Source organism: Trichechus manatus, unplaced genomic scaffold, assembly GCF_000243295.1.
Source record: "Trichechus manatus latirostris isolate Lorelei unplaced genomic scaffold, TriManLat1.0 scaffold00087, whole genome shotgun sequence".
Taxonomy (NCBI): Eukaryota; Metazoa; Chordata; class Mammalia; order Sirenia; family Trichechidae; genus Trichechus; species Trichechus manatus.
Genome location: NW_004444023.1, coordinates 10,545,687 through 10,558,511, shown reverse-complemented (window position 1 = coordinate 10,558,511; position 12,825 = coordinate 10,545,687). Strand labels below are relative to the sequence as shown.

The 12,825-nt window shown below is 47.4% G+C and overlaps 1 protein-coding gene across 1 annotated transcript in view; it reads left to right on the top strand.

Moving 5' to 3' along the window:
- The window catches only part of PTPRH (protein tyrosine phosphatase receptor type H), a 65,910-nt gene that overhangs the window by 38,710 nt on the left and 14,375 nt on the right, over nt 1-12,825 (top strand). The window lies entirely within an intron of this gene.

Here is a 12,825-nt window from a genome sequence, read left to right as displayed (position 1 = left end):
GGGTAAGATGGTTAGGGGAAGGAAGAGCCTGGGAGTGGACTTCCCCAGACCCTTCTTCCCCTTCTGCCAGGGTCTCCATGGCCCCCAGGAGTACATCATTGTCCAGGACTTCCTACCCCAGACAGTGGATGACTTCTGGCACCTGGTTTGGGAACAGCAGAGCCACACCTTGGTCATGCTGACCAACTGCATGGAGTCTGGCCGGGTGAGAATAAGAGCCTGACCCAAACCCTGCCCTGAATGCCACCATGAACTGGACAATGACTCCTGTACTGGCCCTCAGTTCTGAACTATACCAAGACCCAGACTCTAACTTCACCTCAGTTCTGGCCACACACCACCTCTGGCTATGATCCCCCTGGAATTTCTCCTTCTTGCTCTGTTTTGGGCTATTTTTGGACCTGCGTAGAGAGAGAATCACCATGTCCCGATTTCTGACGCCAAGGGGAGGAGCCCCTAGATGTTCCTGACCTCTAAGGTCATGGACTCCCCACTCAGGTGATATGTGAGCACTACTGGCCCCTGCCTGGCCAGTCCTGTATGCACTGAGCCCTGTGGGTGACACTGACAAGCGAGGAGGTGGCAGAGGAATGGACACTGAGAAACGTGCAATTCCGAAATGTAGGAAACCCCACGACACCAGCCTAACCCCTTCCTGAGATTGTTCCAAATGCCTCCCAGTCCAAGGAATGGGCTCAGGAGCCAGCCCAGTTGTACCCAAGGCTGGTCCTATTCTCCCAGAACCTTTCCTAAGTCACACAGTATCCCACCTGATCCGCTGCAAACACCCCAAACCCACTTTCACCTCAGAGGTGCTAGAGCTTTCCCCTTGCTCAGAGATGTGATTGTCAAATCCCATATATTTCTGTCTTCCCCTCCCCCACTCTTTCTTCCTGTCCTTCCAGATGGAACAACACATGACTCTGTGTCAGTTCCACTGCACCGCCTGGCCAGAGTACAGCCTCCCCAACTCCCTGGACTCCCTGCTGGCCTTCTGGAAGCTTCTCAGGCAGTGGCTGGACCAAAACAAGTCTGGGGGCTCCCTATAGTGCACTGCAGGTGAGAAACCTCCCACCATGACGATGTCCCTTCACTGAGACAGACAACCTGGGCACACTCTAGTAAGGGGAGAACCCAGGGAGATAGTTGAGCAGAAAGAAGAGAGATAGGAAAAAACTTAACTTCAATCTGGGAAGTCTTTAGGGTCCAATTCTCAGACTTCTCCCTACCAAGTGCTTCTGAAGTTTAAACTTGACATTGACAGATCAGGAAGGTCTTCTCCTCTATCCCAGCTAGATTCCATCTAGATATAAATGTTAAAGGGATAGGTAGAGAATCCCACCATAATGTTCTCCATAAGATTCTTGGCTCCATTACATAAACTTGTCCAACCCATGGATTCTCAGTTCTAGTTCTTGGATCAGGGAAGCATGCCTTTCTATTATTAGCACCACCCACCCTAGAATTCCCCTGGATAAATTGCTCTTCAAGTCTGACCCATGTCCTTGAAGAATGACATCTTTGATCTTCTTGTAACTTCATGGTTTTATTGACCCCTATCTTTCTCCCCTTTTCAGCAAAGGCACAGGTCGCACAGGTGTGCTGATTGCCCTGGATGTATTGTCCCAACAGTTGAAGGCTGAGGGCTGTGTGGAGCCATTCAACTTTGTGAGAAAGATGTGTAGGAGCCATCCTGGAATGATGCAGACAGAAGTGATGGGAGCCCCTCAGGATGGGGAAATGGGAGGGCTTTGGCAACTGTGAGGCTGATATTAGGGTGTAGCTGATCCAGGAAGCTATGGACTCTTTGGAAGGTGCTGTGAGGGGTGGATGCCAGCATAAGAAATACAATAAAGACATCAGTTTTTCTTGCAGACTCAACCAGAATTACAACATAAAGACCAAGGTTAATAACAAACATTTATTGAGCGCCAAATATGTGCTGGAAAGTATGATCAGCTCTTTCCATGTAGTTGATTATTTTGTCCACATCTCTTTCATTTGAAGTAGGTTCTACTCATATCTTGCCTTTTTTGTATGAAGAATCTGAGACTCAGGAGTATTCCACAGCTTGCCCAAGGTCTCAGCCTGGTTGTGGTGGAAATCATGTTTGTCCGTAGACAGTTTGACTCTATACCTCGTGGTCTTAGTCATCCCACTATTCTGCCTCTTAGGAGAATTTATGGACCTCCTGATGACACAGGTGTTAGGGGATAAGGCTGTAGGTTTTTGGAACCAAACCTCACGGGAATAACCATTTTCTGAAGTTATGATGGCTATGAGGCCATAGTATTCTCCAGTACTCTCCCAGCCCATTCCTGTTTCCCATCACCAGAAACATCCACCCCATTTCTGAGTGTGAGAGTCATACCAAGCTGGGCATAAAGTGAGATGTTTCAGTGTTCCTTTTCTGGGGTCCCACCTAGAGCTCTTATCTAGCCCTTGGGCTTCTGGTACTTTAACATCCAACTGGCCTGAAAATCCATTGTAGATTACCTATGCTCTCCAAACATCTCTTTGCTACATAGTGGTCCTTGTCCATATCCACCCTCCACAGACCCCAAGAAGGCTCCTTGGAAAGTAGAACCAGGAGTGGGGTTTCCCTGTGACACTTCAAAGATGCACCTGACTTACATGATTTTAGTGAATCTGAGGGGGGAGTAGACAAGCCTATCCTTAGCTATTCAACACTTTCCAGTCATAAAGAAGGCTCAAAGGGCCCTCTTCTTCCATCAAAAGGGCCAGTAAATGCCTCTGCAGGTCCCACATTCAGATAGAGATGCAGGACATTAGGGAAGATGTAATCCAGCATAAGGGATCTGCCCAGGGGACTAAGAGGGGAGAAGTATATGGCTTGGTAGATTTATAACCTCTTGTAAGTGGGTTCCCCAAAGGGTTCACTGTGATTCCAAGTGAGTCATTCCAATGTTGATCATCCCTATCAGTGGGCCTTCACCCTCACCTCCTCTCTGCCTTTCCCACAGGTCCAATACATGTTCCTGCATCACAGCATCCTGCACTTGCTGCAGGGGCTGCCCAATTCCCGAGATGAGGAGGAGAAGGCTGAGGTCGTCTATGATTCTGTGGACATGATTGATGGTCTGTACCAGAATGCATCTGGCACCACATCTGAAAACCTGAACCAGGCACCACCTCAAGACATGTCATCAGCTAGAATCTGTGAGTGGAGAGTCCCTGGAACATAAAGAAATGGACACCAGAGTCTCCATGGGAAACTATGTAGTACCCAGACACCTGGGATCTGAGCAACATGTGTGCATGTGTGTGGGTGTGTGTGTGCATGTGTGTGTGTGTGTGTGTGTGTGTGTGAGATCTTGTCATAGTTTTGACTTAAGACCCAGAGAAGCCGTATCTGATCTCACCTAGAGAAATCTCTCTTCCTTAGGGGATGCTGACACCCCTGCAGTCTTCCTCAGCCTCCACGCTACATAGCATAATCACGGTAATCTGATTAATTAAACCACCAAGGAGTCTCACCATGAATACCTCTCTGGGGTGTAGAGTGCTTTGGTCTGGGGTTGGACACATCCTTATTCTCCAGTGTAACCCCTGCCTTCAAACTCCCAAATATACACCCAGAGTCTTAGTCATCTAGTGCTGCTATAACAGAAGTACCACAGATGGGTGGCTGTAACAAACAGAAATTTATTTTCTCACAGTTTAGGAGGCTAAAAGTCTGAATTCAGGGTTTTGGCTCTAGGGGAAGGTTCTCTCTCCCTCTCTGTTGCCTCTGGGGGAAGGTCCTTGTCTTTTCACTTTCTGTTTCTTGGTTCCTTGGGGATTTCATGTGGCATGGCATCTATCTTCCCCCATCTGTGCTTTCTTGCTGCTTGATTCATCTACTCTTTTATATCACAAAAGAGACTGATTTAAGACACACCCTATACTAATACTACCTCATTAACAAACCAAAAAAATCCTATTACCAAATAGAATCATAACCACAGGTATAGTAGGACTTACAATACATATTTTTTGACAATTCAATCCATAACACCCAGTAAACACTATGTGTTGGACAAGGGAATGTGTGGGGTAGAGAGTGGGTGATGCTAGATGTGGGTGTAGAAGCCAGTTCAGATATTGATGAGGGGGGTGGTAGTCTCTGGAAATGGCTATCCCCATCTCCAGGATCTTTGGTAGAGCCTTCCTTTTTATGTTTGTACATGCATATCCTCCGTAATACAGATGAAAATCACAACTCCAGGCATGTCTTGGGTTGACCAGCCTGCTATAAGGAGGCTCCCTTCCTCCAGACTCATGAGAATTTTACCCCATTGATTGTTTCAGTTAGTGAGAGAGAAAGCTAGGACACCTGAATTCCCATGCAATGTGGAGGGGTGTTATTTATTTATGTTTTTTCCTAGATCCTTCAATCCTGGCTCCCCAGCCTTGGTGTGGAAGAAGGAAAATGTGGGTTAAAGTGGATGGGGGCGTGAGTAATAAGCTGGCAAGGAGGGAGAATAAGCAGGCTGGAAAACCTGGATGGGAGTCTGGACTAGTTCACTAGCATGAGATCAAAGAGGTGAAATTCCAGATTGTTGTTGTTAGGTGCTGTCAAGTCGGTTGCAACTCATAGCGACCTTATGCACCACAGAACGAAACACTGCGCAGTCCTGTACCATGCTCACAGTTGTTGTTATGCTTGAGCCCATTGTTGCAGCCACTGTGTCAATACATTTCATTGAGGGTCTTCCTCTTTTTCACTGACCCTGTACTTTACCAAGCATGATGTCCTTCTCCAGGGACTGATCCCTCCTGACAACATGTCCAAAGTATGTAAGACGTAGTCTCGCCATCCTTCCTTCTAAGGAGCATTCTGGTTATACTTCTTCCAAGACAGATTTGTTCATTCTTTTGGTAGTCCATGGTATATTCGATATTCTTCGCCAACACTACAATTCAAAAGTGTCAATTCTTAGAGTCCAGGAAATTGTCTCACCAGGGAAGTTATGAAACTCTACACCTTAGGGGAAGTCCATAGACAAAGCCTGGGCTTACAAAGGACAGACTCTTGCCCCAGTGGTGGGATTGCTCTGAATTCATGTCTTCACTTAGCTCCTTCCTCTGCCCCATACTGCCTATCTCACTCCCTTTCTCCTAAAAGCAATCCCTCAAAACATCATGAGCATCTGTATTAGTCTCCTAAGGCTGCTGAAACAAAATATCACAAACTGAGTAGCTTATAAGAACAGTAATGTATTGTCTTCAAGCTCTGGAGTCTGAGATCAAGGTGTTCAGTCCTTCTGAGGGCTCTGAGGGAGAACTGTTCCATGCCTCTCTCCTTGCTCCTGGTGGCTCCTGACATTTTTTGGCTTGTAACTGCAGCATCACATGGCATCTTTTCTCTGTCTCCCTGTCTCTGTGTCTCTTCTCTTTTATAAGGGCATCAGTCATATAAGATTAAGGCCCACCCTAGTCCAGTATGACCTCATGCCAACTTAACTGATAACATCTTCAAAGACCCTATTTCCAAACAAGGTCACATTCACAGGTACAGAGGTTAGGACTTCAACGTATCTTTTTGAGGGAACACAATTCAACTCATAAAAAATGGGGTGACTCTTTAAATAGCATAGATTTTTGAAGTATAAAATGTTGTTCTTGGGTGCCATCAGGTCAATTTTTGACTCATAGCAACCCCACGTAAAAGAGTGGAACTGCCCCATTGGGTTTTCTAGGCTGTTATCTTTACAGGAGCAGATCACCAGTCTTTCTCCTGTGAAGATGCTGGTGGGTTCCCACCACCAACCTTTCAGTTAGCAGCCAAGTGCTTAACCATTGTGCCACCAGGGCTCCTTCAAAGCATAAAATGGTACATGCTTATTCAATAAAATGTTTAACTCAGAGAAAGGCATAGAGAAAAAATTAAATCTCCTATACTCCTAAGCATGGTGTGTTTAGAAATGCCCTCGGGTAAAAGTGCAGATAAATGAATCCACACATGTCAGGGGAGGTACAAGAGGAATAAGTACGGGGTAGGCAAAGTTCAGGCCTCAGAGGCAGAAGTTGAACACTCAGGTCATGTCTCTTCCGGGCCTGAGCTTCCTTCTCTGAAATGGGGATGACATCAAAGAACTGACCTGCTCCCAGGGGTTACAATAAGTGTTAGTTCCCTTTCCTTTCCTTCTCTTTGTAAAATATGCTTGACAAATGGGGGTGGGGATAATATAACAGAAAAGTCATAAAAATGGCAAACATTCATTGAATGATTGCTTTGTGCAAAGTATGTTGTGGTAGCCAAAAACCAAGATGGCCCAATGACCCCTGTCTCCCGGTTGTCATGCTTTTTTGTGGTCCTCTCCCACACTGAACAGGGCTGACCTATGTGACAAATAAGATCCCTATAAATGATGGTGTGTGACTTCTGACATAAGGTCATAAAAGACATTGCCACCTTGCTCCCTGTTATGGATTGAATTGTGTCCCCTCAAAATATTTGTTGGAATCCTAACCCCAATACCTGTAGATATAATCCCATTTGGGAATAGGAATTTTTTGTTATATTAATGAGGCCCAATCAGTGCAGGGTGTGTCCTAAACCTAATCACTTCTGAGTTATAAGGAGCAGCTTAGACACAGAGACAATCGAACACAAATCGAGGGATGATAGATGCCATGTGGAGATCACCAAGGAACCAAGGAACACTGTAGCCCTACAGAAGCTGAGACAGATCTTCCCCCAGAGTCAACGGAGAGAGCCTTTCCCTAGAGCTGGTACCCTGAATTTGGACTTCTAACTAAACTGTGAGGAAAATAAATTTCTGTTCTTTAAAGCCACCCATTTGTGGTATTTCTGTTCTAGTAACTCTAGAAAAAAGGAGCCGTTGTGACACAATGATTAAATGCTTAGCTGCTAACCAGAAGTTTGGTGGCTCAAACCCACTCATGGTTCTGCTGGAGAAAGACCTGGCAATATGCTACTGTAAAGACTGCAACCAAGAAAACTCTATGGGACAGTTCTACTCTGCTATGTGGGGTCGTTATGAGTTGGAATTGACTTGACAGCACCCAACAACAACAACAGCTCTGGAAAATTAGGACACTCCCTCTTGGATCACTCACTGTATGGGAAGCCAGCCGCCATGTTGTGAGAGCACTCAAGATGCCCTGTGGAGAGGTCTGTGTGGTGAGAGACTGAGGTCTCCTGCTAACAGCCATGTGAGGGAATCATCATGGAAACACATTCTTCAACCTAAGCAGAATCACTGCTGCCTCAGCCAACATCTTGACTACAACCACATGAGAGACCCTGAGCCAGTAGCTAAGCCACTACTCAATTTTTCACACACAGAACTTGTGAGATAATAAATGTTCATTGTTGTTTTAAGCCACTACGCTTTGGGGTACTTTGTTACACAGCAATAAATAACTAAATCGGTTGCCGTTGAGTTGATTCCAACTCGTGGCGACCCCATGTGTGTCAGAGTACAACTATGCTCTGTAGCGTTTTCAATGGCTGATTTGGAAGTGGATCCCCAGGCCTTTTTCCAAGGCTCCTCTTGGTGGATTCAAACTGTCAACTTTTCAGTTAGCAGCCGAGTGCGTCGTACCACCCAGGGACTCCCAAAAAAACAGTTGCTGTGCACTCGATTTCTCCATGACTTGTGTCCTTCTAAGAAGAGGACAGAGACATAGAGAAAGACAAGAGGGAGGAAGGCCACATGAAGACAAAGGCAGAGATTGGAGTGATGTAGCTACAAACCAAGGAACACCTGGAATCACCAAGAGCTGGAAAAGACAAAGAATGATCTTCCCCTAAACCTTCAGAGGGAGCATGGCCCTGCTGACACCTTGATTTCAGATTTCTGAACTCCAGAACTGTGAGAGAATAAACTCTTTTTATTAAATGTTATTTTTGTATTTATTTATGTTACTCTATTTTTTTTATTTATTTTTAAAAATATTTATTTCATTTTTGTTGTTGAAAATATACACAGCAAAACATACACCAACTCAACAATTTCTGAGAATAAATTTCTGTTGTTTTAAACCACCTAGCTGGAGCTGACTCAAGGGTAACTAACAATAACCGTTGAAGTCCTTGGGTGGCACAATCTGTTAAGTGCTCAACTACTAAATGAAACGTTGGTGGCTAGAACCCACCCAGAGGCATCTCAGAACAAAGGCCTGGTGATCTGCTTCCAAAAGGTCACAACCTTCACAATCCTATGGAACACAATTCTACACTGAAACATATGGGGTCGCCATGGGTCAGAATTGACTGTACGGCAACTGGTGAGTTTGTGGTAGTTGGATACAGCAAGCAGCCCTAGGACACCTACACAGGATTGCTGAAGGAAGTAGAAAGGTACTCCTAGTGGAAGAGATAGCATATGCAAAGGCTGGGAGGTGGGGAAGTATTGGATTCATTTTTCCAGAGCTGCAAAAGTGGTCAGAAGGCACTGTAGGAGGCAGGGAGGGATGAAAGAAGAACGGTGGGACAGCATATCTAGACCCCGACCCAGTTGTCTTAGTTATCTAGTGCTGCAATAACAGCAGCACCACAAGTGGGTGGCTTTAACAAAAAAAAACAAAATGTATTTTCTCACAGTTTAGCAGGCTAGAAGTCCGAATCAGGGCGCCAACTCTAGGGGAATGCTCTCTGTCTGTTCACTCTTGGGGAAAGTCCTTGTCTCTTTTCAGCTTCTATTCCTAGGCTTCTGGGTAATCATGTGTGTATCTTCTCCACTTGTGCTTGCTTGCTTGCTTGCTTGCTTAATCTGCTCTTTAATATCAAAAAAGAGATTGATTTAAGACACACCCTACACTGGTACAGTCTCAGTAACATAACAAAGAGAATCCATTCCCAAATGGGATTATATTCACCAAAATACCAAACCCATTGCCGTTGAGTCGAATTCCAACTCATAGCAACCTTGTAGAGGTGTATACTCAAAACCCAAACCCATTGCTGTTGAGTAGATTCCGACTCATAGCAACCCTATAGGACAGAGTAGAACTGCCCCATAGGATTTCCAAGGCTGTGATCTTTACGGAAGCTAACTGCCACATCTTTCTCCTGCGGAGCGGCTGGTGTGTTCAAACCACTGACATTTCTGTTAGCAGCCAAGCACTTTAACCACAGCACCACCAGGGCTCCATCCTGCACACAAAGTTCCTTCCAAAATCAATTTCACGTCAACTCTTCCTAGAAGCCTTCCTGGTGTCTACTTTCCCACCTCCAGCCCCAGCCTATGCTGCCCTTGTCTCCCTGTAATCTTCACAGAACCCTTAAAAGTAGCTTCTCTCCATGGAAGCTCCATAGACACATCCAAACTCCCTGAGGGACTGAATTGCTGGGAGGAGGGCTGTGGGGACCACGGTCTCGGGGAACATCTAGCTCAACTGGCATAACAGTTTATAAAGACAATGTCCTACATTCTACCTTGTTGAGTAGCATCTGGGATCTTAAAATCCTGTGAGCAGCCATCTAAAATACTCCACTGGTCTCATCCCTTCGGGAGCAAGGGAGAATGACGAGAACAGGATACAAGGAAAAGATTAGTCCGAAGGACTAATGGACCACAGCTACCAAGGCCTTCACTGGACTGAGTCCAGTACAGCTAGATGGTGCCCGGCTACCACCACTGACTGCTCTGACCGGGATCGCAACAGAGGGTTCTGGACAGAGCTGGAAAAGGATGTAGAACAAAATTCTAACTCACAAAAGACCAGATTTACTGGTCTAAAGGAGACTGGAGAAACCCTGAGAGTATGGCCCCTAGACACCCTTTTAGCTCAGTGGTGAAGTCACTTCCGAGGTTCACTGTTCAGCTGGGGAGTGGACAACCCCATAAAACCAAATGGGACTAATAAGGCACAGCAATCCAGGGACAAGGGCTAGAAGGCAGAAGCGGACAGGAAAGCTGGTGATAGGGAACCCAAGGTTGAGTAAGGGTAGTGTTGATGTGTTGTGAGGTTGTTAACCACTGTCATAGGGCAACATGTGTACTAACTGTTTGATGAGAAACTATTTTGTTCTGTAAACCTTCATCTAAAGTGAGAATAGCAGCACAATTGGAAGAGCGTAGTCGATGTCACTGAACTGTGCATGTAGAAATTTTTGAAATGGTGTATCTTTGGCTATGTATATTTTCACCAAAAAAAAAAAAGGTTGAGAAGGGAGAGGGTTGACATGTCATGGGGTTGTTAACCAATGTCATAAAACCATATGTGTACTACTGTTTCATGAGAAACTATTTGTTCTGTAAACCTTCACCTGAAGTACAATTTAAAAAAAAAAAAAACATAAAAAAAAAAGTAGCTTCTCTCATCATCCCCATTTTACAGGTGGAACGGCTGAGGCCTAGGGAGGTCACGTCCAGCCAGCATCCCACGGGTGGTAGTTAAGCGCTTAACCACTGCACCACCAGGGCTCCCTGACCACAGGCATAAGGGTTAGGATTTGCAACACGTATTTTTAGGGGACACAATTCAATCCATAACACCGGTCTTGAAGTGTAATTGTCCATCGGTGACATGGACGTGACGTTTTCCCAGCTCCCTCTCTGCTCTGACCATCTGTGGTCTGCACTGTGGACCCACCAGCTGTAGGGAGCCAGAGCCCAGTCTCTGGGGCTTTTACTTCAACTGTGCAGGACAGGAGCCTTCAGGGGATAAAGTGAGGTGGGCTGGGGGCTGAGTGTTCTAAGCGGGGCTGGAGAGGAGACCCAGTGGGCAGCTGGAGCAGGGGCGTCTCCCATGTCAAGATGAGGAGCAGAAGTGAGGAAGGAGGATGAGAAGCAGGGCTGGATGGAGGCTGTCCTGAAGCCTCCACTTCCTCCTCCTCCCTTTCCAGCCCTGGCCTCTGGCCCCACCAATAGGCTGGGAAAGCAGAAATTCTTGAGTTGAAAGTCCAGGAGGTGGAAGGTGCTGGTCTGAGGCTCCTGGGTTCCCTCTACAGTGTCTGGAGACATGCCTGGGGTTGGCGGGGGCTCCAGGGCCTGGGGGTACCTGGTGCTGTTGGTGAGTGCCCCTCACGGAGCCCGGATCCTGGGTCTGAGGGAGGTGGGAGCCTGAGACCCAGGCTTCTGGGTTTGAGGGAGGAGGGGCTGGGGGGTCTGTGACTCCTGGGGAGGAAGGAGGGGCAAATGATTCCTTGGAGCAGGAAGAAAGGTCTAGGGTGGAGGAAACTGTGGAAGAGATTTACACCTGGGCTCTTAGATATTGCAGCATCTGGTGTGAGAGTGAATTCTGGCTTCAGACAAGACACTGGTATGCTCGAAAGACCCAGGATTCTGGACTCCAGACCCCTTTTCCTCCACAATGCAGGAGCCTAAACCTCCAGTCACTTCTCCCCAAGGATCCAAGGATTCAGGGCCTCAGCTCCTCCTCCCAAAGACCTAGGAGTCCCGACCACCAAGCTCCTCCTTCCTCAGACTCAGGAGTCCAGGCCTCCAGCCCCCTCCTCCCTCAGACCCAGGAGTCCCTGCCCCCGTCACCCTTCTCCCTCAGACCAGGGCGTCCTGGCTTCCAGCACTCCCTCCCTTAGACCAGAAGTCCAGGCCCCCAGCCCCCTCCTCCCTCAGACTCAGCAGTCCAGATCTGCAGCCCCATTTTACCTCAAACAGGCTTCCAGAAACTCTTCCTTCAGACCCAGGAATCTAGCCTCTGGCCCCTAATCCCAGTCTCTTTCCTGCCTTCTCAGTTTGTTGATTGCTTCCCTGCCCCCAGTCTTCCAAGGCTATTTCAGGAAGTGGAACCAATAAGTTTATCTCTGTGTCTTATTGGTCAGGCTAACCCCAGCTCTTGGGTCCCTGGAGCCCCGCCCCTGCCATGCTCCCACTTTAGAAAAGACTGACGTTGGGATGACCTTTGTCAGAACCCAGCCCTAGGGGAGGAGACAGCATACCTGGGTCCCTCCTCCCCTTCAGGTAGGGGTGACTCATGGGGGCAGAGCCTGGGAGAATTCCTGATCGGCCCCGCCCACCTTAGCAATCTCACCTGGGTAAAGGAAGGTGAAGTTCAGGGTCTGATTCCTCCCTCTCTGGGCTCTTCCCAGGACGTATGGATCTGGACTGGGGCCAGGGCAGCCGGTGAGTGATCTCTGCCTGTGTTCACTGCCCACACACAAAGACTGGACCTCAATTCCCATAAGCCTCTTGGGACCATGGAGGTCCATTGCAGGGGCTGATGGGAGTTGTCATTTCTGGACTTGTGGCAAGACCTGGGGGTAGTTGAAGGGACAGTACCTGGTCTTTACCCTGCCCACAGCACACCATTCTTCCTAATTTCTCAGACTTCAACCCAGTAGGAACCTGAGTTTGGAGGTTTTGGCCAACAGCTCCATCATCCTGAGCTGAGCTGCCCCTGAGGGCTCAGACTCAGAGCCACACCTACTGGATGCAGTGCATTGGAGGGGGTGGATGGATTTGAACCTGGGCCCTTGCATGAATTATCTGTGTGGGCAGAAGAGGAGCTTATTATCTGTGTGGGCATTCTAGAAGCTTCCTGCCACAAAGCATGGGCTGCAGGAACCCAGGCATCTTTCTCTAGGTCCCCTTGTAGGAAGTATTTCTTAACAACCAGGCCGTGCAGAGAAATTGTAAGCCACCTTGTTCTGGTCCCTTGGGAGACTGTGGGACATGGAACTCTGATTTTCTGCTCCTTCTTCCAGAACCTAGCCCAGGGACACATCTCAGGATACAGGACCAAAACACTAGCTCCATTACCTTGAGCTGGACAGCTACCCAGGACCCAGACCAATCACCCTACACCTACTGGGTCCAGTGGTCGAGGGAGGAAAGTGTACAAGGGACCCAAAACACCTCAGATACCACTATCACGGTGAAGGAACTGGAA